The sequence below is a fragment of the Ipomoea nil genome, unplaced genomic scaffold (genome assembly GCF_001879475.1).
Source record: "Ipomoea nil cultivar Tokyo-kokei standard unplaced genomic scaffold, Asagao_1.1 scaffold2149, whole genome shotgun sequence".
In the NCBI taxonomy this organism is placed as follows: Eukaryota; Viridiplantae; Streptophyta; class Magnoliopsida; order Solanales; family Convolvulaceae; genus Ipomoea; species Ipomoea nil.
In genome coordinates, this window is record NW_017618577.1 from 369,789 (window position 1) to 394,171 (window position 24,383).

General features: G+C 42.1%; 1 long non-coding RNA gene across 1 annotated transcript; it reads left to right on the top strand.

The window, feature by feature from the left end:
* Positions 1 to 1,412: 1,412 nt before the first annotated feature.
* Positions 1,413 to 7,904, top strand: LOC109149053. Its single transcript, XR_002048912.1, has 3 exons — positions 1,413 to 1,423; positions 7,608 to 7,610; positions 7,789 to 7,904. It is a non-coding gene; the product is annotated as an uncharacterized LOC109149053 (long non-coding RNA).
* Positions 7,905 to 24,383: the final 16,479 nt, after the last annotated feature.

A 24,383-nucleotide genomic window follows, 5' to 3' on the forward strand; every position in this document is an offset into this window, starting at 1 on the left:
TGCACTTGTAAGTGAAAATAGGTGCACTTGTAAGTGATTTTACTTGCACTTTTTACTTGCAAAGATTCACCAGCTACTTGCACTTATAACACATTTACTCGCACCAAAGTTTGAATTATTTACAAATATGCCACCGTGTCGTTTTTTTAAAATTACATCTGATTCGTTAATCTAGACACATGGATGGTTGGCATACATTCGCATTTCTCTCCTGGACGCCTATTCGCACAGGAATGCGACTATATATATATATATATATATATATATATATATATATGTATATATGTATATATATATATATATATATATATATATATATATATATATATATATATATATATATATATATATATATATATATATATATATATATATATATATATATATATATATATACATATATACATATATATATATATATATATATATATATATATATATATATATATATATATATATATATATATATATATATATATAGAGGGATGTGTTTGGATCAATGTTGCTACATGTATCTTGATCTACGATATAATTTTTTTTTTTTTTTTTTTTTTTTTTTTTTTTTTGGATCAGAGGGGAGGGGGATACCCCACACAACTAAAGAATAATAGCTCCTTCTTGATTACGCTGAGATAATCGTCTCATCGATGCAGCTCCAAACCGGTCAAGTGAGACCATTTCCTCAAGCCCCTGCGGCGATGACTCTAGGATGCAAAGACTACCCCTATGCAACGCCGCCATGGACGCCAACTTGTCAGCAAGCTTGTTCTGTTCTTTGTAAACATGCTCGTACCTCACTTCCATGAAACTCGCCGCTTCTCTCATACACATCCAAACAATGTTGTGAGATTGATTCTCCATCCCTCACCCTTCCAAAGAGTGTCCACTATAGACTTTGAGTCTCACTCGAGGATGATCTTCCTGGCTCCATACTCTTTCGCCGTCAGTAGTCCCTGCAGTATACCCCAAGCCTCCATCGCCTCAGCCGAACACCTACCAATTCTGTACATGAAACCCCTTCTCCAATCTCCATTGTCATCCCAGAGAACACCCCCACACCCCGCCAGGCCATGTTGCTTACAGCTTTCGTCGACATTTAGCTTCAACCATCCCGCATCCGGTTTTGCCCAGACTAGTTTAGAGTCTTCTGTTCGATCACTTCTTCGCAACGGCCACCTTCTCCCTTCAAAGGCCTTGTTGACCTCATTATCATACTTACGCAGCCAGTCTATCTTATGATCAATAGGCATGGATTTACCATTAAAAACCTCCTCGTTCCGCCACTTCCACAGCCACCGGAGTCTGACTCCAAAGCGCTCTGGCCAGCCTTCCTCGAAACCATGCTTTGTGTCCCCCTGTAGGTTCACCGTGAACCATTCTGACCAGTCGAGACTCCTCAAGGTCTCCGCCGTCTGCTTGTGTAGTGAGTGTTCCCATATTTTTCTCTCTGTAATGCATCTTCTGAACAAATGGTTAAGGTCCTCGCGCTGACTTGCACAAAGCAAACAACACTCATTAGATGTGAGATGACGCCTGACACGCTCATGGTTAGTGAGAACCTTCGCATGTTTCACAAGCCAAAGAAACATAGAAATTCTGGCTGGCACACTCAAAGCCCAAATAATCCCCCAGACATTGTCATCACCGTTTCCTTGGGGTGTGGCGATCAACCCATACGCTGACTTCACCGAAAACTGTCCATGTGGATCCGGACCCCAGCCCCACTCGTCCTGCATGCCTGGCTCAGTTAAACGATACGCTGCCAGCCATTCTAATTCTTCTTGTGGAAGAACCTGTTGTAGATGTTCCCATTTCCAGCCCCTAGCATGATCCCAATAATCGTCCACAAACGCATAGAGGTTGGGGAGGCTTAAAGGACCAAGCAGCTTCTCTCGCAAGGGCCTCGGGGATAGCCAAGAATCCATCCAAAAATGTGTAGACCTACCATCCCGAACGATGTGCGTAAGTCCCCTCTCCAGAACCTCACTTGCACCACTGATTCCTCTCCAAACGTTTGAAATTTTCCTTCTGCATGTAGTGTCTACGTGAGAACCTAAACTGTGGTTGTATTTTGTGATCAGCGTCCGAGCCCACAACGTGTTGTGTTCCGATTTTAATCTCCATCAGAGCTTTGTCATACACGCAGTATTCATAGCATGCATTTTCCTAAGCCCTAGGCCTCCATAATCTTTTCTGGTTGTGACCACATCCCAGTTAACAAGACTCAGTTTGTTTCCTCATGTCTGATCACTCCGGCCCCAGATGAAGCGTCTAGTTCTCCTTTCTATTTCATCAAAAATTCCTTTTGGGAGCACTGCCATTTGCATGGTATACACTGGGATGGCGTTCAGGACAGACTTTGCCAGGGTTACCCTCCCAGCTAGAGAAACAGTCTTAGCTTTCCACCCTTCCAGTCTGGCCGATATTCGTTCTAGCAGTCCCAAGTAGGTGTTACACGTTACCCGACCATGAATGGAAGGCACGCCTAGGTATCTTCCCAGGTCTTTAGTCTTAGCAATGCCCAACTTGGCGGCAATCTCCTTCGCAAGTTCTAGTGGTTTGTTCTTCGAAAAATGAACTTGTGACTTGGCTAGGCTGATCTTCTGCCCTGACGCTATGCAAAACGAGTTTAGGCACTCTTGGACAATCTCCACTTACTCACTTGAAGCCTCGGTGAACAGCACCATATCATCTGCAAAATAGAGATGTGACAAAATTGGCCCCATTTTAGCCAACTTAATACCTTTCCATTTTTTGGTGTCCACCGCAGATAGAATAAGGTGACTGAGCCGCTCCATACACAAAAAGAAAATACCTGGGGACACTGCGTCACCTTGGCGTATTCCTCTAGCCGGTCTAAAATGCTCCAGTCTTTCCCCATTCCAGATGACTGCTAACCTGGACGAAGAAATGCAAGACATAATAATGTTAGTCCAAATATCATTAAAACCTGCCCGTACCAAAGTGTCTCTAATGAAAGTCCAAGATAACCGGTCATATGCCTTCTCGAGGTCCAATTTAATAGTCATATAACCTTTTTTCCCTCGATTCTCTCTCATGGTGTGCAACACTTCTTGGTACACAATCACATTGTCCGAGATCTGCCGTCCTGGGACAAAAGAACTTTGATACGGCTCTACCACCTGAGGTAGAATGAGCTTTAGTCTGTTTGTGATGGTTTTAGTCATAATTTTGTATCTCATGTTGTACAAGTTGATGGGCCTAAACTGCTTGATCGTCTCAGGGGCCCCAACTTTTGGGATAAGTGTGACAAGGGTATCATTTAAACCCTTCGGGAGTTTGTCGGTACGAATTTCCCCAGTGACCATATTGAAGATGCTATCCCCAGTTACCGCCCACGTGTGTTGGTAGAAACCTGTTGGGAGACCGTCTGGGCCCGGGGCCTTGAATGACTTCATGCCAAAAACAGCCTCATGGACCTCGTCTTTTGACACATCCCTATTGAACACCCTCCAATCCGTATGACTAATGCTCAGGAAATTTGTGCCTATAGTTGATCCATCCGCCACCTCTGTGGACTCAGTGAACAAGTTGACATAGAAATTTCTGACATGTTCCCGTAGCTCATTTCCCTCAGGGAGCCACGTCCCAGTATCGTCTAAAAGCCCTGTAATCCTAGTCCGCGCCTTTCATGCATTAGCAGCAGCATAGTAGTACGCAGTGTTCCTGTCCCCCGACTTTATCCGGTCCTCCCTAGACCTCTGGAGCCACAATAGCTCCTCTTGATACAAAGTGTCCTCTAAGTTCGATTGTAGCTTCTTTTCCAGTTTGCGTAACCCACTGTGGTAGCTTCGGGCTAAAATCTTTTGGATACCGCCGAGTCTGGCCATTAGGATTCTTTTTCCTTTATTAATATTCCCGAACACCTCCCTATTCCAAGAAATGAGGCCGTCCGCAACCAGCCGGTTATTATCGGCTAGACATTGGTCTGTACTCCACGTTTGTTGAACTACTCATGGCAAGTCCGGGTGGGTAATCCAAGCAGCCTGGAAATTAAACGAATTAATATGATTAGAATACTACCCCTTGTGCAGACGTAACAAAAGCGGGGCATGATTCGAAGCAACGTGAGGTAAGTGTTCCACCAAAGCGTCTGGAAAGCGGGCACGCCATCGAGGTTGCACAAAGCCCGATCTAAGCTGGCCCCTTTAATAGCATCGGTGGACCCATCCTTAACCCAAGTCAGTTTGGGCCCCGAGAAGCCCAGGTCAATGAAACCTTCATCATGGATCTAGTTGACAAAGTCCGAGCTGCATTGCGCAAAGAAAGAGCTATAGTTTCTTGTTTCCTCTCTTGCAATGACGGAATTGAAATCCCCAGCCACCAACCAAGGACCTTGTGGGCCCTGTTTTGATTGGGACAAGTCTCTCCAAAGGCGCCGTCTCAGATGGTGAGCCGGACTACCGTAGACTGGCGCAAACACCCAGGGCGATTGACCGCTGTACGGCACCTGTAGTAGAATGAACTGAGGGTAAGTGAACAAAAATGAAATATGCACTGGGTTCTTCCAGAGGACCTAGATCACTAAAGCCAACGGCTTCCACCCGGACCCAGTCTGAGAACCCGAGCTTTGAACAAATATTATTGGCCTGCACTCCCGAAACTTTCAGCTCGAAATGCCCCAGAATACTGGGCTTATAAACCTGCAGCAGATTTTTAAGGGCGTGGTGGACGGACCTTCCACTCGCTCCTTGACAATTCCATAGCAAACAGTTCAATAAAACAAAGCGGGAAAAAAGGAACAACAACAAACAAAACAAACACAAACAAAACAAGCCAAAGGAATGCAACGGTAGAGGACAAACACTTAGAGGCCGTTGTTGGCCCCACACCCTCGTTAAGCACTGAGATCCCTTCTAGGTCCATTACCACGTCCCCTTCGTCATCAACACGCTCTGGCGGGTCAGTATGGTGTTCCTTCGTGGGCTGCCAGACCGGTGACGGAAGATCGCCTGCCTCATCCCCGACAGTAACTCTTGTCGAGTGGATTACCAGTTCGCCTTGTTCGCCTCTAACGACCACATGCTCCTCTTCCTCCGCCGCTCGCCGGGACCCCACTCCACCACCTCGTCGTGCACGTGTAGCTGACACCCCCTCCTTTGCCTGCGGTCTGGTTACTTCCATCGGCTCATTTAGGATTTGCTTTTCAGTAGCTATAACGTTTGGTCTCCTCACGGCAACACCCACAGCCACCCTAGCCTGCGTTTCCCGCGATGAACTTGCGCCTCCACCGACTTGGTAGTCCATCTGAAATCTTAATCTTCATTACTATATAAATTTCCAACATTGCGCCCCCACCTGTTCCGCACCATTGCTCACTGCCAGGCTCTCCCCCCTTGGCCGTCACCACCATCCTCCAAAAAGTACTCAGTAAGATACTAATTTGTTACACATAATTAAATAGAATAAGAAAATACATCATTAAGTGCCTAACTATTTACCAGTTTTTTTTTTTTTTTTTTTTTTTTTTTTTTTTTTTTTTTTTTTTTTTTTTTTGAATGCTATTTACCAGTTTAGATTACTTAATTATAATTTTTTTAATTTAAAAATGTACTTGTACTATTTGCTTAATTTAGAGAGAACACTTTTTTCAACTATTTTTAATAGTAAAAACATTACTGGTACTTAATATGATAGATCATATTTAACTTTTCATCAAAATTAAATTAATTAATGGTACCCGGGTTGGACTTCCATTTGGAAGGTTATGAGTTCAAGCCTCAGTGGAGGTGTTATTAGTTCTTTGTGTTTCAGTAGGTTGAGAACGTATATGAACAAATACTACAATGTAATAGAGCCAGTAACATTCAAAAAAAAATTAATTAATTAAGGGTCACACTTGTGTGAGACCGTCTCACGAATCCTTATCCGTGAGACGGGTCGGGTTGGATCAATATGCAAATGTGAAACTAATTAAAATAGAATAAAATGTTTATTACTTATAAGAAAAAATGTAATACATTTACATTTTACTGTAAAAGTATTACGGAGTACTTTTTTAATTTCATCAAAAGTATTATATTTTACCTTATTATTACTTTTGATGAAAAAAGTAATACTTTTACATCAAAATGTAAAAAGTATTACATTTGTTTCAAAAGTATTGCATTTTTTCATATAAGTAATAGACATTTTATTAATGATTTACTATTACATTTGCTAATATAAGTATTACATTTCAATTTGATCCGACCCGTCTCACGGACAAGGACCCGTGAGACGGTCTTACACAAATTTTTGACTTATATTTTTCTTTATAAGTAATACTTTTGATGAAAAAAACTAAATATTATTTTACATCAAAATGAAAAAATATTACATTTTCTTTCAAAAGTATTGCATTCTTTCATATAAATAATAAACATTTTTTCGTGATTTACTGTTACATTTGTTAGTATAACTATTATATTTTATCTGGACCCGACTCATCTCATAAATACGTAAAAACTTGTGAGACAGTCTCACACGAGTTTTTGCCATTAGTTAATTAGTCAACTAGAATGTGTAATCACTGAAAAATTAATTAGGGGCGGAGGGGGGAATGATGATTGGGGCAATGGGAGTTGTTACCTATCAGTAAAAAGGAAGAATGGGTGGGCACAGGCTAGAAGTAAGCTAACGAGCAATTATGTCATAATTATTGTTGTGTAGTTGAGTAGCCGCTGATGCAATATCATGATGACATCTCAGTAACTTGGAAGTTGACTTTTCCAACTTACTTCAACTTTACTTATTCCTCTACGTCAAGTAATATTTGTTTGTTTATTTTGTTGTTTCTTTGATTGGGAAAATTTGTTAGTAAGTTAATTATCATGTTCCCACATCTTCCCCAATCCCGCTAGTGGAAAACTTTTTTAGGACATCTCCAATGCATCAAAAAAGGGGAGAAAGAAGAGTAAAACGAGGGGTAGAAGGGAGGGACTAGGGGGAAGGTATTCTCCTAAGAGACCGCAGCTCTCTATAGAAAATGCCTGTCCAGACGCACAGCCGGGGATGACCATGCACTATAGAAACTGAACCAGAGCTAGAATGGTACTGTATGGTTCTAGTTTCGGTTGAGAACCGGAACGCAAAGATTCCGCCGCCCCCCCCCCCGTCCCCCCCCCCAAAAAAAAAAAAAAAAGAACAATGCTATTAAGTGCAGGTCCAAATTTTCAAAAAAAAAAAAAAGTGCAGGTCCAAGATTATTTTTATGATTTTAGTTTAATTTTACAGTTTAAATATTTAATATAATTATTGATTAAAAATTCGGGAAAAGAAAAAATTTCAAAAAATATTAATTGTTGCATTCGGATTATTTTAAAAATTGACAATAAAATTTACAAAATAAAAATAAAATTAATCTGGCTCGAACCGGCAATTAAACCGAAACCGTCAGTTCCTTTTTACCCTTTTCCAAAATCGTTAACCGTCGATTTGGAACCGAAACCGAACCGTGGTCACATATGATCTACGCATAGCTAACACGCGCCAATCATATGGCATGTGCTGGCCATGCGCCATATTGACGCGCAAAGGGTGGAGAGACAATGCTCTACCACCCATTGTTATATATATTAGTGTCGGCATCTTTTCCGTGCATCAAGTGTGTTACGATGTCTATTGCCCTACATTGACTGTTTTAATAATGACTTTATGTAGCTACGTAAGATTATGATATAATTAACATTTACATATTATTATCAACATAAAAGCATACCAGCCCTTCATGTGTTCTGCTCGGGGTTCATTTGGTTCAACTATTACTGTGTGAATGTGTTATTATAGATAAAGAAATCCAGAAATCCATAGTTTAAGGAATAAGATTAGATAAAGTAGTAAAAATTTGAACATTTTAAATATGATGTAGTCCAAAGATATTACGAGGTAGTTTCTCGCTTCAATTTGTTGAGTTATTTGAATACTCTCTTTGTCAGCAAATCCCTCAAGTCGTTAATATGATTGACTTCAAACTATTAATAAAATACTTGGTAAATAAATATATAACATTATTTTGTATTATAACTTTGATATTTAATTACAATATAGTGTAAAAAGAAGATAATAGACACTGTAATGAATATCAATTGATGAATTTGAATGTAAAGAATCTTTGCATTGGAGAAAATAAAAGACAATATAACTAATGAAATTATTATCTTATTTAATTTATTGATAATGAATAATTTTTTTTTTATAAATAAATGCATTGTAGACACATAATTCTAAATTAAAGAAATGCATATGTACAAGATGGAGATGGTAGCAGAACCGCTCTCGGAGGTGCCCTCACCGGCGGCAACCCATCGGTCGCCGGAGGACCAAGACTTGCTTGAACGGAGCACCAAGAAAATGAAGAGAGACCGTGAGCAGTTGGAGCCGTCTCTATCGCTGCCCTCGGAGGAAATTGTCCCTAAGACGGTTACTGGAATGATGCCCCCAGATTCGATTCAATGGAAAACACCCAACGCAATTCCCGGGAAGTCTTGGACGTGAAGAGAACCGAACCAATTTTAGGGGAAGGTGGTGGTTTTCGACGACGATGAGTTGGAGAATAACAGAGTTACTTCTGAGTTTCCGATGATTCTAGTCACGAAAGAAGATAAGGAGAGACTTAGAAGGCTTTGGCGCCGGTCGTTGATAATCATAATATGTGGAAGCCGGAGTCGGTCTTCGAACTCATAGCCCTGGACCAAGACTATTTCATAGCCAAGTTCGAGTCGCTGAGGGCTACGAATTGGCCAAATTTGAAGGCCCTTGGTTAATCCTTGACCATTATCTAGTGGTACAGAAATGGGAACCAACTTTGACCCCATGGATAATGTGTCCAAGAAGCTTCTGGTGTGGATTAGGTTTCCGACGTTGCCAGTGGAATACTTCGATGGAGATTTTCTCAAGAAGATAGGGAGGGAGATCGGCCGGCCAATCAAGATCGACCATGTAACCAACCTTGCCACGAAAGGGAAGTTCACAAGAATGTGTGTGGAGATTGAAATTACCAAGTCATTGTTATCCAAGATTGTTCTTAACTTCAAAGAGAGACTGATTGTGTATGAAGGAATCCATTTGGTCTGTTTTAAATGCGATTTGTATAGGCATCGACAGGAGCAGTGCAGGGATGGGATTGTTGAGGCCGGCGTCAATGTGGAGCAAGAAGGCAGCATCCCATTGAGAACAGCCCCACGTGCCTCCTAAGAAATATGGCACTTAGATGTTGGTTACGCGAAATGAGAGACGTACTCGGTATAGGCCTCCAGCTAATCAACCCAATGCCCGTCCGTCTGGAGGAAGGCATCAAGTTACCCCCTGGAATAGGGTGGTGTTTGAAGGAATATGAAGTAAATCACAATTTGCCTCCCTCGACGGCCTAGGAGAAGCTCCGATGGAACCAGTCTAGGCTAGGCAACAGAGAGCTGTAGAAGTCTAGTATCCCACTAATGTTCTTCCAAGGATTAAGACTAATTACTACAATGTAAAGCAACGGCCGGACCAAAGAAATGCTGAGGGAGATCATATGGGTGGTTAGCAGATGGAGGTTCAAGAGCAGCCGTAAGTGGTGACCCGTGGGGGCTACAGAGGATGTCTCAAAGGTAGAGGTGGAATTGCCAACCGAGCAGCAGCGGAGGCAGATCACACAGTTGTCCTGGGCTCTAATCAAGGACGGAATATCTCTAGTATGATTGTTAATCACTCTAATTTTCACCCGAACTCCCCATCCATGATGGGCCTTCTAAATGTTTTTAAGGAGAACCCCCCGGATAACGCGATGGAGTTCACGAAAACTGTTGAACCTACAGATGAGGCTATGATTGAAGCTGACAGGGCTGACAGAATTGACGAACCATTTGGTTCTTTGTCTGATTGTCCCATGCGTTCTTAATGCTTGTTTGTTTTCTCTCTTGTTTCCATGATTTGCTTTGTTTGGAAGTGCTAGGGTGTAACACCCCATGTTACGACCTTCAAATTTGGATTAATTATTGAATTTATCCCGTTAACGAATAGTTAAAAAGGATTTAATTTGGCTAGAATCCCCTTAATTAATTAATGTGGTCCACAATGGATCGTGCACCCTTACCTGAATTAGAGCCTTAGGCCTGTTAAGGATAAAGAAAGTGGGCCTTACCACTCAGATTTCGAATAGGATTTCTTATACTTATAAATAGGGATTAGAAAGCATTTAGAACCTCTCTCACCTCTCTTAGACATGAATCGCCCAAGAAGCCTAGCCAAAGGAATTCCCCACCACCAAGCCTAGGGAAATCGATCGGAGGGAAATTTTGGAAAAGAACCTTAATAGCCAATGGAGGATTAGTTATGGCTAAGAAGTAACCCATGTCTTACAAAACCTATTTTCCTTGCTATTGTTTATTGATTGGCTCCGTTGAACGATTCAATGTATGATTTTGTATTTGTGCTTTGTTAGATCCTGTCTTTAGGAATTTGTGATATGGATTATTGTTATTTTTGATCTTCTTGGTGGCCCTATGTCACCTTGGTATGTTCATGTATTTAATTATGTTTAGAGCTTGTCCTTAGGGTTTGTATTGTGAATCTTGTTGTTGTGACGTTCTTGATGTTCTTGGGTGGGTTTATGCATGCTCGGGTGTTGATTCAAGGTTAGGGATTGTCTTTAGGGCTTTGCATATAGATTTCTTGATGTTATTGAGGTTCTTGATGCTCTTGGACCATCATGTGTTTAGTCTCGTGTCTTGACATGTTTAGGGATTGTGTTTAGGGTGTAATGGTGGTGTTTATTAGTTTGGTTATTATTGTTCAAGTCCATGTCGTTGTTGATACGTTTTGGGATGTGTTTGGCCTTGATTTTGGGTTTAATTGACGAGTTCCCGAAGGGGAAAAATGCCGAGTTACCATTGTATCAGCGGGGGGTCGACGAGGGGGGGGGGGGGGGGGCGAACCCCCACCTGACCACCCGCCAGTACACGCCCTTATACCAGCGGGTGGTTGACCACCCGTCGTGTACCCGATGGTACATAGTCGCCCACCTGCGGGTGGCCGACGGGTGGTTGACCACCCACCGTACACCCGCTGGAACGGGGCGGCGTGTTGTGATGTTTTACCCCGTTTTGTGTTTCCCAGTGTCCCGTTGTACCCCGTTCGATGTTTATGAGTCTCATATGATTTTTCTGAGTACCGTTTTATGAGTTGTGCGTGTCGTGGTCATTGTTAATGTGGTGCTTTGCTTGTTGTTGTTGTTGAGAATTGATTATCGTTGTTGACTGAGTGTGGTTGGTTGTTGTTAACACGGTGCACCGGTTGATGTGATTAGTTTGTCCCTGAGGGCAACTGTGATGAGATTGGTGGAAATGAATTATTGGCGGTCAGCACAACGAGTGCTCGGTCATTGTGCTATAGGCACAGACCACGCTTGATTTTCTTACTAAAGGCATGGATCAAGTTACAAGCGCTGCGGGGCCATGTCTTTGTGCTACATGCAAGACCCCTTGATCACTGTGCTATAGGTACAGATCATGTGTTAATGGTACTGCGGCGCTACTAGATCGGTGGGTTTGTGGAGGCAGGTCGGAGGGAAGCATGCGTGCTCCAGAGGGATAAGGGAGGCGTTATAAGGATGGCCTAGAGGTACAGGTTGGAACTGAAATAAGGATGGAGAGGAGGAAAGGTGGGAACTTGGTATAAGGTTGGATGATGGTTGTTCTCTTTGTTGAGTACTTGTTGTGGTTGATTATTGTTGAGCTCCTTGTTGCCGTTGATTGTTATTATTGAGCTTTGTTATCATCTTATCGTGCGAGCTTAGGTTGCATGTTAGTATGATTATGTTGTTCTTCTAGTGTAAAGTCTGCTTTTGTGTCTTAAGTCTTGATCTTGGTTTAAAACTAGAGTTGTTCAGGACTATATATGTATTCCTCAGACTCAAAATGATTTCCTATATTTGTACTTAATGTACTCAACGGGTGGGAGTGGGTTACTCAGCATTATTCGCTGACGGTTGTTACACCATATGTTTTTCAGGTACAGACCCGTAGCTTCGGAGTGCGCTAGATAGATGCAAGGACTCAACTTAGATAGTTTTAGTCTTGGTAGATGGCCTGAGTGCCTTGACTTGTATTTTAGATATTGAACTCGAATAATGTTCTGTTTAGTCAGTTAGCCTGTGCATCTAAGTTCTCAAGCTTGGATATGGCATAGCACCCCAACTCTTATGTTTAGTTCTGCTCTGTTTGGGTAATTAATGATAGATTCGCCTTTATTTCATAAGGTTAAAATGTTTTAAAAATTAAGGGTGTTACACAGGGTGTGGCTTCAGCTAGTTTTAGGCGCACCCTTAAACATTTTTGCAGGATTCACGATCCGGATATCGTTTGTGTTCTTCAGCCTAAGGTTTTGGGCAGTCATGCTAAGGTATCGTTTGCATGCTTTGTTGTCCCTTAAGTCCCATTGCCTATTCCTAAAGTGTGGAAAGGGACAACTCCCTTAGATTAAGTTTCTGGTGTGTTTGAACTATAAGGGGCATCCCACACCGCACTTCTAAAGTGTTGAAAGGGAAACAAGGTTTCACTTTCCTGCTCTTGTTCACACCCGTGCGTCCACAGTAAGGAACATCGAGAACGGTGTTGTTCTAAAGTGTGGAAAGGGGTGCACTCTTACTAAGGAAAGGAATGGAATTGGTTGCATCGTTTTGAAAATGTGTTTTATGATGCTTAGTTAGCTAAATTTTTGGAATAACTTTGAAAATTTTTCCTCTTACACCCTTAGGATTGTATAGGGCCCATGTAACACCCCGTGTTACGACCTTCAAACCCGAATTATTTATTAAATTAATTCCGTTAATTAAATTAATTAAGAGGGATTTAATCCAATTATAATTATCCTAATTAACCCGGACGGTCCACAATGGATCGTGGACCTTTACCTGAACCAGGAACCTTAAGCCCATAGGGAATAAGGAAACGGGCCATTACTATTTAGACTCTGAATAGGTTTCCCTTAAAAGTATAAATAGGGGATTATAAAAGCAAATAGAACCTTCCTTCTCCTCTCCCTCACCCGAAATACTCTCAGGTGATCCAGCCAGGGAAATCCCGCACCATCAAGCCTAGGAAGATCTATTGGTAGCAGAATATTAGAGAAGAACCTTAGTAGCCAAGGATATTGATTAGGGCTAAGAGGTAGCCCATGTCTCGACAAAACCTATTTTTCTTGCTATATCTTATTTATTGGCTCCTTTGATAATCATATGTGTAATTCTGTGATTGAGTCGTGATAGAGCCTTGCTTAGGGTCTATGTTGTGTTTATTTGATAATCTTGATGTTCTTGATATTATGATTGATTATATGTATGATCTCGTATTTTAATTATGTCTAGAGCCCTAGGGTTTATATCGTGAATTTCGTATTATGGTGTTCTTGGTATATTTGGGTGGGATTATGCATGATCGGGTGTTGAGTCTAGCCTAGGACTTGTGTTTAGGACTTTGCATATAGATTTCTTGATATTCTTGTGGTTCCGGATGCTCCTGAACCGTTATATGATTAATGTTGGGTCTTGGCATTTTTAGGAATCGTGTTAGAACGTATTTTGTATGATTCTTGGTTTAATTCTGTTAATTGAATATGTGGTGTTGTCGTTATGTGTTTGAACGTGTCTGGACATGGTTTTGGGTTCCACGAGATATCCCGGGGCTGAAAAGTTGCCTGTGTATCAGTGGGGGGTAGGTGGGGGCATGGGTACCCGCCACCTACCCGCTGCCCATATGTACTGTTCCAGCGGGCAGCCGGCGGGTAAGCGACTGCCCGCCGGGCACCCGCTGGAACAGTAGGTCGCCGCCGGTGGGTGGCCGACAGGTGGTCCTCCACCTTCCACCACCCCGCTGGAAACTTATCTTGGTTCGTGATGTTTTTTCCCGTTTGATGTTTCTCCGTGTCCCGTTGTACCCAGTTTGTCGTATATGAGTCTCGTTTGATGTTTTGAGTACCGTTCTAGGAATTTATGTGTAGTACGTGTCGTTGTGGTTATGTCTTGATTGTTATTAATTGATTATGTGTTGATTGATTGAATGATGATGAGTATCGTGGTCATTGCGCAATGACCAGTGTGACTAATGATGATAAAGAGATTGTGATTGGTGGAAATGAATTGTTGGCGGTTGGCACCACTTGTGCTCGGTCATTGTACTAAAGGTACATGCCTAGCGGTTATGGTGCTAAAGGCACAAACCCACCTTAGACCTGCTTGCCATTGAGCATGGGTCAGGTTATAAGTGCTGCGGTGTCATGTCAGGGTTATATGCGCGGACCCTTTGATATTGGCACTAGAGGTGCGGATCATGTGAATGGCACTGCGGCACCATCTTGATAGGTTGGTGGTTGAAAGGTGGTTTGTCGGTGGGGGCATGTTGTAACACCCCGTGTTACGACCCCTAAACCAAATTAATTAATTAATAACTCACCCTAAAAAGGGAATTAAAATCCATTAATTAGCTAAAAGGGGGTCCACCATAGTCCATGGGCCCTTATCCCTAAAAGCCAATCCCTTAGTCCTATAGGAAATAGAATTAGCAAATCCATACCACTTAGACCCTAATTGAGACTCTTAGATATATAAATAGGGACATAGGAGGCACCTAGAACTCACACCACAATAACTTTCACCACACAAGAATTACCAAGAATTCCCATAGGAGAAATCAAGAAAGGAGAAATTTTAAAGAAAGACCCTTCATAGCCAAGGAAATTAATTAAGGCTAAGAGGTAACCCATGTCTCAACAAAACCTATTTTCCTTGCTATAATCTCATTCTTTGGCTCCCTCTACTTGCTTGTGTCTTAATGAATTCCTTTATGATAATCGTGATATAATCTTGTTAATTGATGTGATGATTTTATGTGTGATCTTGATGATAAAAAGAGGTTCTTGATATTTATGTGATGATTCTTGATAAACCTTGATGGTTCTTGATGATAAAGATAAAATATGATTTTAATGATTGGGAAGGGATTAGAGCCCTAGGTTGGATTGGGAATTTGTATTGTGATGTTCTCAATATATATTTGGGTGGGAATTCGCATGTTCGGGCGTTGTTTGTGTTAGAAGTCATAATAGGATGAGTTCTACGTGGTTCTTGCTTTTTGATCCATTAATTGCCTACGTGGTGTCGTTATTTGCGTTTAAAAGTGTCTAAGTATGGTTTCGGGTTCCACGGAGGATCCCGGGATGTTTATTTTAATAAGGAGTCAGTGGGGGGTAGGGGAACCCACCACCTAACCGCTGCCCCAAAGAGCACCGCCGGCAGCGGGCAACCGGCGGGCAGGAGACTGCCCGCCGGGCACCTGCTGCCCAGAAGCTTGTCGCCGGCGGGCAGTCGGCGGGTGGTACTCCACCCACCGGCTACCCGCTGGTTTGCTGCCTACTTCGGGTCTTTGGTTTCCCCATTTGATGTTCCCCAGCCCCCGTGGTGTCCTAACGGACCCCGTTTGTCGTGCATGAGTCTAGTTTGATGTTTCGGGTGCCATTCGTAGGATAGGAGAGTCTTAGGAATTGCATGCTAGTTGAATCGGTAACCCGTTGGCCTAGGTGGAAGTCGCATGAACCCCTTAGGTCTATTCTTAGTATGTGAATGATCACACGTAAGTTTATTTATTCGTATCCCCCTTCCCAATGTGCTAATACGTGCTACTATGTGTTATGTGATGCATGATACCCCAATTTGGTTGCGATCAAATTGGGTGTTCCTGAGCTGCGGTTCAGAAGTTAGCTGCGGTCAAATTGGTTACTTATGAGCTGCGGTTCATTTTCCTGGATGCGGTTAGTGATTCACTTCTTGGGCTACGGTCCACATGGGCCTCGTGTGCTATGGTCCACCGACTGGACGCGCCAGGCGGTGTGTAGGGCCATTAGCCCACCGAATGAGTGATCAGGCGGTGTGTAGGGCTACGGTTGGCTGCGATCCACCGAGTGTATGGGCCAGCGGTGTGTAGGGTCGTAGTCTCCGAAGATCATCGCCCACCGAATGAATCCCTCAGGCGGTGTGTAGGGCTTGATCTACTACGACCCACAGGCTGAGTTCGTCAAGCGGTGTGTAGGGTCGCAGTCCGCCCTTTAAAGAGGATCACAGTCCACAGACTGAGCGCGCCAGCGATGTGTAGGGCTGTGATCCGCCGTCGAGTTCGTCGACGGTCTATACGGTTGGTTGCAATCAACCCCTTCATGCTGCGGTATGAGGTAGGGTGCTGCGGGGCCATGTTAGTACTAAATGTACTAACCCTCATGTTCGGGGCATGCGATTGGTCCTGTTGCGCCACCAAAGCATGCTTGTGTGACTTGAATGATGATTGAATGATTATGTGGATAATTTGAAAGTGAACGGTGACCTTAGATACATGTTCTTTATGAAATTGTCTCTATATAACTGTCTATCATCGCTTAATGTAATTATCCCTATCTGTCAAGTCTATCCCTGGTTTTAAAGCTAGAGTCTCCTAAGTTTATATCTTCCTGCTTCAAAATGGTTTTCATATAATATATATATATATATATATATATATATATATATATATATATATATATATATATATATATATATATATATATATATATATATGTATTTCAACGCGTTGGAGTGGGTTACCAGCATCATTTGCTGAACAGATATATTTGGCTTTCAGGCACAAATGAGTAGACCCCGGAGCGCGCTAGAGATCCGGAGCGTAGATTAGTTAGTTTCCCTTTCGGCTTGCGTGCCATGATTATGTATTGACATTGCTTTGAGGATATTTAGTTAGTTTATCCTGTGCATCTGAGTTCTCCAGCTCAGATATGGCATAACACCCCGCACTCTTATGTTTGATTTTGGGATTTAATGAGAATTCACCTTTATTATATAAGTTTTAAAATTTTCAAAATTTCAGGGTGTTACACATGTAGTTTCCCAGAGGAATAAGGGAGGCGATATAAGGGTGGCCTGGAGGCATAGGTTGGAACTGATATAAGGACAGAGGGGAGCTACAAGGTTGGAACTTGGTATAAGGTTGGAAGATGAATTGTGTGTTTTACTTGCTAACTGACTGTCTTGAATGCCTTCGTTGTCTCGATTTACTGCTCATATGCTTATTTGCCTGTTATGTCTTGTAACGTGTTCTTAGGACGCATGTTAGCCTTTATGATTATTCTATAATATCGAGTCTGTCATTGTGTCTTGAGTCTTGATCTTGGATTTAAATTAGAGTCTCGTAAGTATATATGTATTCCAGTTTCAAAATGGCTTTCTTATATCTACCTATATTGTACTTAACGCGTTGGATTGGGTTACCAGCATTATTCGCTGACGGTTGTTACACTGAATGTTTTTCAGGGACAATTGAGTAGCTTCGGAGCGCGCTAGTTGAATTCGTGAACTTAGTTTAGGTAGTTCTAGCTTTGATGAGATGGCCTGTGTGCCTTGATTTGTATTTGGATATTAATTATGGTTTATGCTTCGTTAGAGTTCTCCAACTCAGATGTGGCATATCACTCCGACCACTATGTTTAGTTTATGCTCTGTTTGGGAATCAATAATAGATTTGCCTTTATTCCATAAGTTTTAAAAATTTTAAAAATTAGGGGTGTTACAGCCCAAGTAGGGTTATTTTTATTGCATGTTTGTATGATAATTCACCTCTTATTTTACCTAGACCATAGTAAACGATCCCTCGAAGTGGGAGTGTGCACTTTCCAACCTGGGAAAGATAAAATGAAGCAAGGTCAGAAATGAATAATCTCTGGGTTAGGTATGGAGCAAAAGATGAGCCTTGGCGCTATAAGGTTGGATGTTGGTTGGGTCGTGCACATCGTTCCCACTAGTGTGGCTCGGCTATAGGCCTTAGTAAAATATAAGGTGAATTCCCAATTTTGGATTGCATGAATGAAAAGTGGTGTTTAGAGTAAAGTCACCCTGTTTTGCTTAAACGTTTTTTCTTTCTCAAGGGGACGTTTTCTTAATTATTCCACGAGTTGTTGACTGGTGCATGATTTACACAGTTTCAAAACAATTCAAGGAATTTCATTCTATGCTGGTCTAGCGCTCGTTTTTTTTTAAAGAAATACTGGGCATATCAAAAGTTTTTGTTAAAAAGCATCTTTTGAGCTTATCAGGTCTTAATTGTAAAAATTGCTTGGGGACAAGCAAACTAAAGTGTGGAAACTTGTGATAAGCCTCAAAACATGCTAAGTTTCTAAGAGTTTTTCTAAGGTTTTGCATATGTATTTTAGTCCAAAAGTCTTATTTATAGAGAAAATTATCTTAAATGCACGAAAGTATAGGGAAAAACCTTCATAATTGTATTTTATGTGTTTTTGGACATAAAACGTGGTAGAAAGGCCAAAAGAAGCTAAGCCGAGGAAAACATGCGAACGAGGACCGAACACGCCAAGGCTACGCACGAAGAAGAGGGACGGAATGGGAATTATTTCCCATTCACGCCCCTCCTCACGCCGTGAGGGCTTCGCAAACGGGATCTTAAAGAGGCCGAGAAGCTCAAACACGGAGGAAGTAATTCCCCAAGTGTGAATGGGAGGTCGAAAGAAAGGCTGATATTTAAGGCTTGAACTTCATTTTTTGGAGGGAAGGCCAACTTTGTCTAGAGAGATTTTCACTAGTTACAATCAGATTTTAGAGAGAGGTTAGTAGGGTTAGAATAGGTTTCTAGAGAGAGATTTAGATCTACATTAGCAAACACCTTTCATTGCAAGATTTTGCAAACAAGCCTTGAAGATTGAAAGCAATTGGCTAGTAGATCTTCATCAACGATTTGTATTTGGTGGATTTAAACAATTTGGGGTAAAGTCTATTTTGTGCTTTATTGTTATATCTCTTTTTGTCCTCTGATTGTTGAGATCTTAATCATGTTTGGCTAAATCTAGTGGCTAGGGTTGAGGTGTAGATTGTTGTTGTGATGATGCTTTGATTTGCTTATCTTGTGGTGTTTGATTGATTGTTGACTATGTGGATGTCTTGATGTTGAGGATGATCTTTGTGACATTCTTCGAGTGGGGCCCAACTCCATTGATGGTGTTGGAAACCTAGATCTACGCAAGAGATTGCTAGATCCGGGTAGTCTTGATCCTCTTCATTTCCCCGGTCTTCGATCTGCGAGGGTAAGACCCGAAAAGGAGTGAGTCCAAAGTGTTCGCTTATATGCCCCGTAGAGAATAAGAATCCTCACGGGCGACGTTAGACCGAATCGGCTAACGCATTAGCAATCCACTTCTCTTGACTAGTAGCGCATAATCAAATCATCGCAAGCCTCCCATTTCGGGATTGACCAATCACACAACACAATCGAAACCCAATCCTAACCGCCTCTTCTCTCTCAGAGTAAATTCCTATCTCCCGATCTACCTTTCTTAGTTTCTAGTTCTTTGCCAACCAACAACATCAAAACCAACTTCGTTAAACGACTTCTCTCAATCGAGCCTTCAAGTGTTTCGAAAGCCTCACCCTTCTCTATAGCCCAACTTCAAAGTTGTCATTCGTCGAGGGAGCGACACTCGGGGTGGTTCTAACTCCCTGTTTTACCATCTATCCATAGCAATCACAACCATACTACTTCAATCTTTTGACCACACTTTCAAGAACCACAACCTAAGAGCGGATAACGGTCAGCAAGCTAATCTTATCAAACTGGATAGGAGGTTGCGGATGAAGCTAAAAGAGACACTCTACCAAGAAGAGTTGATGTGGTTTCAAAGTTCAAGGGAGGAGTGGATCACCTCTGGTGACCTTAACACCAGCTTTTACCATGTTGCTACTTCGGCAAAGAACACTAAAATCAGAATTTCGAAACTGAAAGGGGTTGATTGCAATTGGATAACAGATGGATGTGATAATAGAGATCATGTCCGGAGCTACTTTATGGATATGTTCTCGGAAAAAGGATACCAATCATATTGCTACACCGCTTCATGGTTGTTTTCCTAGACTTACGGATGCAGACTGGAGGGAAGTAAACGCACACTTCAGTTTGGAAGAGATTAAGCAGGTAGTGTGGGATATGGCTCCTTGCAAAGCGCCAAACCCGGATGGTTTCAGTGCCGGCTTTTTCCAAAAATCTTGGGACACAGTTGATGTATGTCTTGTCAATTCTTTCCAAGAGTTTTTTGACAATGGCAAGCTTCCAGCAGGATGTAACGACACCTTTATTTCTTTCATCCCGAAGGTGCCTAAGCTAGATTCAATCAAGTAATTTAGACCTATAGGCCTCTGCAATGTGCTCTATACGCTCTTTAAAAAACGTATGGCATCTAGGCTTAAGGGTGTGGCGATGAAATTAGTTGGGAATCACCAGGCTAGTTTTGTTCTGGGTATATCAATCATCGACAACATCCTTGTTTATCAAGAGGTCCTCCACTCAATGAAGATGAAGAAAGGCTCCTTGGGGTGGTTAATGATGAAAGTAGACTTGGAAAAAGCCTATAATTGTCTTTCTTGGAGTTTTATTGACGAGACGCTACATGATATTGGCTTCAACCAAGTTTGGAGAAGAAATATACGAGAATGCATCACCTCGGCTAGATTGGCTGTCTTATGGAATGGCAAGCAAACAGAATGGTTCTGGCCAGGAAGGGGAATTCGACAGGGAGATCCCATCTCACCCTTACTTTTTGTGTTATGTATTGAAAGGTTAAGCCACATCATTGAGGAATCAGTGAGGTTGGGCCGTTGGAATGGTATTAGAATAGCCAGAAATGCAACTTACGTTTCTCATTTCTTTTTTGCAAGCGACTTAGTGTTGTTTGGAGAGGCCACTGTTGAGCAAGCACCGGAGATGAGAAGATGCCTCGATTTGTTCTGTTCGATCTCAGGCCAAAAGGTTAATTTTGAGAAGTCTTCTTTATTCTTTTCGAAAAAAACACAACTCTAGAGTTGCAGCAGGATATTGTTGATACAGTTAGTATTCCTAAGGTTGATCACTTAGGCAAGTACCTTGGGATACCATCCATTCATGGAAGATTAAGGAAGGATACGTTTGCTAGCATTATTGAAAGGATTCAGGCAAAGTTGGCAAGTTGTAAGTCTAAGACCCTATCCTTTGCAGGGAGGCAAGTTCTAGCCTAATCGGTTCTTTCCTCCATCCCATATTTCACAATGCAGTCGACCCTAATACCAGTAGGAGTGATATCGTTGATTGAAAAGCTCATCAGGGATTTTTTATGGGGAAGGTACGATGGGAAGAAGAAATTCCATTTGATCAATTGGGACACGGTCACGAAGAGTATGGTGTCGAGTGGCCTAGGCATTCGAAAACTGGAGCCAATGAATCGTGCGTTCCTTGGGAAGTTAGGCTGGAGACTCCTACATAAGGATGACTACCTCTGGGCTCGGCTTCTAAAAGCGAAATATTCATTTAAACCCACGGATTCTGTTCTTGGTTTGCAAAATCCAGCATGTCCAATGCGTAGAAAGGCATTCTCAAAACCAAACCCATCCTCAAAGAGGGTATGAAGAAGGAGGTGCAAAGCGGTGGTGGGACTTTGTTTTGGCTAGAGTGTTAGCTGGAAGACAAACCTCTTATAGATCTTGCAGTCAACATTGTGCCACCTATTGAGCTGGGAAGGACAGTGTCTAGTTATTGGTCTGCTGATAGAGGGTGGGACTGGGAGCAATTGAACCACCTCTTACCGGAAGCATCTCTAAGAAGACTCGCGTGGCCTTTATTATCCTTGATGAACCAGGAGCAATGGATTTTATAAGTTGGAAATACGAAACATCTAGTGCCTTTTCAGTTGGTTTAGCCTAAGATATTGCAACCAATGCAGCGGAAACAGTTGAGGCCGCTAAGTGGAACAACATTTTGAAAATAAAGGTACCAAATCATGTTCGGTCCTTCCTCTGGATGGTAGCTCATGACAGGGTCATGACGATTATTAACAGGATGAGGAGAGGAATTTCTTCGTGTGATAAGTGTTGGGCATGTTCCAACACGGTTGAGGATGTCGATCATGCACTGTGAAGTTGCCCCGTTGCAACTGAGGTTTGGAGAGAGATTCTTCCAGAAGCATATGAGAAATCCAGTTCTACCACCTTTCTGGATTGGTTAATTGAAGGACTCACCAATAAAGGTAGTCTTAGGAGGCCTCGTAACGATAACACAGTATTTCCCATAACCCTATGTTGGGTTTGGAAATGGGGAAACGAGGCAACCTTCAATAACAATATGAAGCCCCTCAACTTGAAGATCTCATGGATCAAAACCCAAGTCGATGAAATTAGTAGAGCATTCTTGAGAGCCAAGGGAGTTTCTAATCTTGTCGAGCCCTTTTGGAAGAAGATCTGTTGGTCCAAACCCCAGGAAGACTTTGTTAAACTCAGCGTGGATGAGGCTGTGAGTCAGGGCCCAAATAGAGCCAGCTGCGGTGAGTAATTCGTGACAGCTCTGACATCACCCATCACGAGTTGATATGCCTTCCTTATGCCCGGTTCCAACCTTATGGCTACCCCCAACCTTATGTCTAGTTTCAACCTTTACCTCCAGGACCCCTGTACTTCAAGTCCAACATTTTCCCTCCAAGGACCGTCGTCCCCTCTCCAACAGATCTCCAACAGAACCACCGATTTCATAATACACGAGGGTATCGATCACACACACGGCAACACATGCCACCCAAGAAATACATGAACCTTACACAAAGGTCACAACTCCATAATCACGTCATGGCCACCACGAGGACCACTGCAATACCTTGGTGACTAGTGTCCCATACTACTAATCATGCAATCCAGGTAAAGCCACACACACATCACACCACAACAGGAATCAATCAACGGATCACAACGAAGATTTGAAACCATACTCAATCAAGGAATGGATCACAGTCCAACAACAACAACGATGAATAACACAAGTTATCATCAACGAATAGGAAGGTACAAACAACACACACGCTAGCATTTAAACACCGAACTAACATGCTTATCAAACGGGTAAACCAAACATGGTTCCGAAGAACACACAAGACTCATCACGGTTCAACGAAACACAATGTTGAACACTTAGCACGATTCAAGACACCAAAACCTACATGGATTCCTACCATATAGTTCTAGACATACGAAACATCAAGAAGACACTCAAATAATTCCATAAAAAGAACATCGGGAAGTCCAAAGACCAAATACCAAATCAAAAGAATCACGGGGAACAAATCCCCCAACAACGCCAACATTGTACACCGCGGGTGGACCCACGGGTAGGCCACTACCCGTGGTTCTGCCCACGGGAACATACCCATACCCGGCCTGTTCCCCGCGGGTAGGCGGCGGGTAGGGCTCTGCCCGCCGTTCTGCCCGCGGGTACGTTCCTGTGCCCAAAATAATCCCTTCGGGGATTTTTCTCTCCAAACTAAAATTCAAGTCCAAAAGATGCCAAATCTCACCAAATACAACAAAATGACTTGAATCAAAGGAATAGCCAAGCAATGGCATACAAGAACCCTAAACACAAGCTCTAGATATGCATTTTCACAAGACAATGCATAAACACTCACATTTCATAGCAAAACACATGTAGAATCCAAGAAATATTCATATAGGTAAGCAAAATAGATTTTGTAGAGCATGGGTTACCTCTTGTAGACCAAAAAACTTCACTTAACACCACACCAAGCTCCTATCAAAGCTCACCTTCCAAATCCACTTCAAGAACATACCAAAATATCATAAAGATCCTATCTTTAAGAAAAGACACCTAAGAGAACACTAAAAACACAAGGTGAAAATGGATCTTACCCTCCTAGATGCCCAATTGTATGAAAGGTAGAATCTTGGAGACAACTCTTGAAGTCTTGGCAAAGCTTCAACTTGGCTTGGAAGAAAAGCTATCCTTTTTAGAGAGAAGATGGAGCGAGGATTTTGGAAAGTGTAAGGATAGAAATGAGGTGTTCTTACTAGGTTAGGTTACAATACTAACACAAGGTGAAGGGTCAAGAATACCCTTACTAACATGGAAAGGTGTAAGGAACAAGGGAACTCCCTACAAAGCTCAAGGTACAACTTTGACTTTGGGGTTGACTAGTCAATTACTAGTCCCCGACTATTAAATTTCAGCAATTTAAGGAATTAAATTACAAATTGAAATAGGATTAATTACTTAATTAATCCCTTAACCGAATTTGGATTTTGGGGTGTCACATTCTCCCCCCCCCCCCCCCTTCAAAGAAGCTTCGTCCCCGAAGCTTCGGTACGACGAATTAAGACAAACGGTGAAAGAACAACAATGTGACCAAAGAGTGTCAAGAACAATTTCTTTTGGTTAAAACCCCAATAGATTCCACAAGATTTCAAGGCAAAAGAGTTCAATACAAGAGTTGGAAAGAAATAAACAAATGGATAAATTGAGCATAATGAACTCTAGTCCCAACACAAACACCAG